Below are 6000 nucleotides of genomic sequence, written 5' to 3'. Positions count from 1 at the left end.
TGGGATGATAAAGCAAAAGATGAGATCTTGAAGTCATTAGCAGTTGGCAATGCAAGCCCAGAATGTAAAAAGGCTCTTTCTACATGCCCTACCTGTTGGAGTCTGGAATACAGAGTGTGTGCCCTTGTTTCTGATACTTAGTTATAAGATCCAGAAAAACACTGAATTTCATATAATATGAAATTCATGAGCGTGTTTTCATGGTGATACATGAAAACAAATGTTAAAGTTAGACTGAAAAAACCAGAAGTGTAAGTGTGTAGATTAGAAAGTTTTTTTAAATCACTGTGTGAAAAAGAGTTTAGTTTAGAGAACAAGAGACAAGATGGAGGATTTAGGGTGTTGTCTCTTGTCCCTTCTTCTTGCTTCTTCATGTTCTTCTCCTAGAGGTTTCTGGGTAATAGTAAGCGATTGGATAGAAAATGCCGCAATGCATCACAGAGGTGATGGGTCATTGGGTCATTAAGAAAAATAATATACATGTCTATTGTTAATTGGGTAAAAATAGGTATAAAGATAAAAGAACTGCGTATTTCAGGGCCTTTTTGTGCATCAGACATGAAGTGTGCCACAAGGCCTTGTTTGTACCATCAGAAGAAAGAAATGTACCAGATTGCAAAGATTAACCTTGTGTAGCCAGCCTGGAGAGACGTGTTAAGTTTTGTGATGACCTTTTAATAAACACGAGAAACAAGATTCTAACAAGCTCGGGAGTTTTCTTCAAATCATAAGAACTGAGATAAGCAGGGCTCCCCACGAGGGACGATCCCAAAAGAATTCAGTCCACAGGAGGCTGAGAAATCCAAGAGTAAAAAGAAAAATACAGAAGAGATGCAGCAGAAACAGAGAAACAGAAAAAGGATTTTTTAGAGAAAAGTTACACTACCAAAGACCCATAATCCACACTTTTACAAGTGATTGGGGCCTGTAATCACCTTGGGACAATAGAGCACTTGGCAACTGTACAAGCCCAGGCCATGGGGCAAGGAGTTGGAGAAACCCTAGTGGCCATGCAATTTCCTCTTAATGGTCCCCAGGGCCCTAACACTTGCTTCCAGTGTGGCCAGCAAGGGCATTTTAGAAAGGACTGTTCCTAGAAGGGAGGGGGATATTTGATTCCAGACAGAGTTCAACATCAGTTTGGGCAGAACCGCCTGAGAAGTCACAACAACAGGCAGCTATCAAAAAACTACCAGCAGAGCATGAGACAGTCTCACGCTGTGACAGAAATACTCAAGCTGACAATGCCCACAGTCATTAAAGGCCAAGTGATCGAGCTGTCCATCAAAAACCAGGTGGCACCGAACTCCGACATCTGATCTCCAATCTGCCAGCCACCTTGCCACCATGTGCAAAACTGGAGCTGGTGAGTGCCAAATCTGTTACTTTAACTGACTCTTTTACTCACGTGACTTCCACAGGACAGCTTGGACCTGAAGCTCAGCTTTGTGAATTACTGATTCTAGGGAACTGCAGGTCGAGGACAGAGGGATTTTTTGTTTTTTCCCTTGGTATTGTCTGTAATATTGCAACAAGAGAGAATCATTGTAGCCATAAGCCCAGACCTTCCCTGCTTTACTCCCCAAGGACTGACAATCGCTTAAGCAATTCTATTACCAGATGTGACAGATGATGAGGCCGCAGGGTCCTTTGTAATGTGAACTCAGATCATTGGCTAAAACAGACCTCGATTAACCTGTGTTATGCAATCTAAAGGCAAGAAGATTGCCCACAGGTCATATAGACACTGAAGCAGACACGATGGTGATCGCAAAATCCAAGTGGCCTCCAGAATGGACTCTTATGCCAGCCTCTGGGATTCCAGCAGGAATTGGGGAAGATAGGAACAGCCTACAGAGCGCAGAGTTGGAAAAGATTGAAGGACCCAAATGACATCTTGCTACCACCAAACCCTTTGTGATCAGTGCACCTATAATCCTTTGGAGGAGGGACATTCTAACACAATGGGGAATCCACCTAGAGACGGATTTTTGGTTGGGGCCATTGAGCAGCACAGCACCCTTCAACTAACCTGGAAGACTGATGACCCCATATGGGTGGATCAGTGGCCCCTCGCTGAAGAAAAATTGGCTGTGCTCCATTCTCTAGTAGCAGAACAGCCTGAAAAGGTAACAACATAACACCCACCACCAGTTCCTGGAATACCTCCATTTTTATCATCAGAAAGCACAACAACAAGTGGCGGCTCCTACATGACCTCAGGAGTATTAACGAGGTTATGGAGGACACGGGCGCTCTCCAACCAGGCCTCCCCTCACCAACCATAATTCCTAAGCACTGGTATTTAGCCACCATTGACCCGAAGGACTGTTTTTTTTATATACCATCACATCTAGACGATGCCCCTTGTTTTGCTTTTTCTGTACCAATCGTTAATAGATAAGCTCCTCTTTGGAAGTATCACTGGACTGTACTGCCCCAGGGCATGGAAAACTGTCCTACCATCTGTCCGTGGTTTGCTGCCAAAGTGTTAACACTGGTTCGTGAGATTCACCTAGAGGTCATGATTTACCACTACATGGATGACATTCTCCTTGCTGCTGAAGGCACCATAGCACTGGATGCGGTGTTAAAGACCACCATCGCTGCCATCCAGCAGGCAGGATTAACCATCTTGGAGGAGAAAATCCAGCAGACCGCACCTGGAGGTACTTGGTACTTTCCTTCCCAAACCATACATCTACAGCCCTTACAGCTTAACAAGAACCCACGGACATTACATGATATGCAAAGACTTTGTGGAATTATCAACTGGGTGGAAGAATTCAGCAGATCCCAGCAAAAAACATCAAACCATGCTTGCAGCCGCTGGACAAGGATCCGCCAGAGGGACCCCCAGGTGCACCCAAGAACAAGAACCACCAGGTGACAGCTTCTACACCCAGATCGGACAGCTCTGCAGAAGATGATTGATGAGAAGCTTCTGTTCACCTTCCTCAGCCATGGTTTGAGACCGTGCTCCTTGCAGGTGGCTGGGTAGTCACACAGCCAAAGCAGAACCTATGGGTAATCTTGGCTAAAGCCATAAAACAGGATACCCTATGCCTGTCAGTTGCTAGCCTTTTCCACTAGTGATGACCCCTTTTCCACTTGCCTAGTGGGGTTGCCTATGGATGTGTGGCCAATAACTGAGGATGCCATCTGTAGTATGCAAGGTGATGAGGCAAATGGGAGCACAGCCCTGTCGAAACCTGGAACTACTGGACCCAGAAGCTCCTGCATGCATCACTCGAACCTCAGGAGCTAGAAATTCTTGGCTCTGTAAGAATGGATTTTTGCATTAAATTTTACTACAGAATGTTGCAGCTGGTCCAGGAGTCAGCCCGACCTCTGGCTGCAGCAGACTTCCCAGATAGGGGTCCCGCAAGGAACAGCCGTCCAGGGGTAAGAGGGTGTCCGGTCCAGTGTTTCCTCATTTTTGCCTCATGACCGTTACAAGAACAGAGACTAAGACCCCAAAGACCCCAAGGGACTTTGTACAGGGGTTCTAACCTGGTTGAGGTGGATGCTGGCCAAGCGATTATTTGCAGGTGTGTTTGCTGCGTTACCATGGTACACTGCCTTCATTCCTGCTGGTGAGCAGGGACTTGGGAAGAGTGGCCTGTTCTGTACCTTACACCTGCTTCCCAAAGCAATGGGTCTCATCACAATAGCCTATGGATTTCTAACCCACCTCTTGGCCAACTGTCCCTCGCTTTGAAACAGACTATAAAAGTGACTTTTCTAAATTACTTTCTTGGAGAGACATCTCCCCATGGAAGAAGACACCAGTGCCCCTGTCTCGTCCATTGGTAGCTATAACCCCCCCTTCTTTCTCTCTCTACTTTGTCTCTTTATCCCTCTCTCTCTATCTCCCTCTCATCTATCGCATAGCCCATGTAGTTGGCACTAAAATAAAGAGGCATTGTTGCTATTGTGATTTAACTGAAATCCCTTGGTGTCGTTTTTGCACTCTGAGATCAAACGAACCTCTCACAACTCCTGCTTGTCTTAGTGGATCGTGACAGGGTCCCAGGCAGTTTCCAGCCAGGGGTAACCTGTATGAGCTGGGCCTGAGGCTTCAAGCGATTAGCTGTTTTAGACGTGATTCCAGCTCAGCTCAGCTCAGCTCAGCTCAGCTCAGCTCAGCTCAGCTCACTCATGGGTTACCCCAGCTGATGCACGAACGAGAGATGGGAGGCCGTCTAGCATTCCGCAGAGTCCTTTATTGGCAGGCTTATGCGAAGGTGGCCAGTGACTGCCACATCCACTGAACTGGGCAAAAGCTAGGGTTTTTATAGGGAGGGGGAGAATTGGGAAAAGGACCAATGGTTTAAGATTGGAGTAAAATGACCAACAGTTTACAAGGAGATAACATGGGGTCCCAAAGCAGGAAGGAGTTCACAGTTTGGTCACCATGACTAAGTAGTTTTGTTTTATCTTAGGGAAGAGACCTCCAAGGCAGATGCCTTTTGGAGGACTGGACCTCCTCTACAACTCCCCTCTCTGTATTTAGTAAATAGGCTTCTCCAATAGCTCTTTCAAAGCAATGGAGAAGGCACGAGAACATAACTAATACAATAATGATCATAATAAAAATCCACAAAATTCCCTTAACTAAAGATGACACCCATCCTGCTAGTCCCCATTGACCGAGAAGGTCATTGACCCAGTCCGGGTTGTTTTCCACTTCTGAGTCTTTCACTAGTTCCTTCAGTTTCTGGATGTTTGTGTGGATAGATTTTGAGCATGGAGAGAGGCTGAAGCAGCACATCCCTTCAAAGTCTTGGCAGCCATGTCCTTGGGCAAGTAGTAGGAAGTCAATCACAGCTTGATTTTGTAGGGATGCATGTTTCCTCATCTTTTAAAAGATCACTCAGGGCAGCAGATGTCCCGTTACCCTGTTTGCTAAGTCAACACCCCAGGTAATTTATCTCACCAAGGGCTTTAGCTGCAGCTACCCATGGTAAGAATAGGGAGACAGCAGCTCTCTTTGGTTTGTTCCAATTGTACAGTTTAGGATCACAATTTTCATCAAATTCAGTGTAGGATCTCTTTCGACATTTTAATTTGCATTCTTGTTTCAAATTATGTACTAAGGTGGTATTTGGAGTGAAGGTAGAAAGTGTGCCAAGGCTACAGGGACCCCCCCTGGAGGCACGAGGGGTTCCCAGCCCATACTTGGTCACCACAGATAAGAAACATTCTCTGTGCCAACACTTTGGGGTGGAGAGAGGACACGGAGAGTATGCAACAGGTGTAATTACACCAGTCTGGATAATTACAGGCTTTGTTAATTGGTGATGTCTTTCCTGTATGTGTTTTTTGTCTGGTCAATCTCTGGCCAATGTTGGCTTGGTTGTTTAAAGTAAAATTTGACACAGCATGTTGCTTTGGAGGACCCAGCAGGTCCAGTTCTTGGGGTTCCTCTGGAGCATTTGACAACATTTTTGTTCACTTATCCCAGGTATCTACCGGACTGGGCCTCTTGCCTGTGGTGCAGAGGAGCTCTGAATTATAGATGGGTCAGTCATCTGCTGGGAATCCCTACCAGCCACCAAGGGAATCCCCACCAGACAAATGGAAAGTGGGTTGTCAATGCTACTCATGGATAGGCACATGTTATCTTGTTTCAGTGTCCTTGCTAAGGTCACCCAAACATTATGGTTAGGCTGTGGGCTAATCCAGCTGAAGGCATATGGCATGGCAAAGAGCATCAGTGCAGGCAGTGAGGACAGCACCAATGGAGGTGATTTTCATCTTTGGACAGGGATGGGGCTTCTGATAGGGAGTATCAGCAAAATTTGTTACCTTTATGGTGGGAGGGGAGGTTTAGGGTTTTCTTCCTCATCCCTTTCCTCCATTCCTTCCCCCACCCCATTTTTTTGTTGTTGTTGATTTTTGTTTCTTTTGTTGTTTTCTTGTTTGGTTTGGTTTTGGGTTTTTTTTGTGGTTTGGTTGGTTTTTTTCTTTGCTTTTTTTGTGAGTTTTTCTTCTGGG

General features: G+C 45.8%; 1 pseudogene; it reads right to left on the bottom strand.

The window, feature by feature from the left end:
• Positions 1–4441: 4441 nt before the first annotated feature.
• On the bottom strand, positions 4442–5705 carry LOC147648119 (uncharacterized; annotated as a pseudogene).
• Positions 5706–6000: the final 295 nt, after the last annotated feature.

This window comes from Cyanistes caeruleus, chromosome Z (genome assembly GCF_971803275.1).
Source record: "Cyanistes caeruleus chromosome Z, bCyaCae1.hap1.1, whole genome shotgun sequence".
In the NCBI taxonomy this organism is placed as follows: Eukaryota; Metazoa; Chordata; class Aves; order Passeriformes; family Paridae; genus Cyanistes; species Cyanistes caeruleus.
This window is presented reverse-complemented; position numbering and strand designations above follow the sequence as displayed.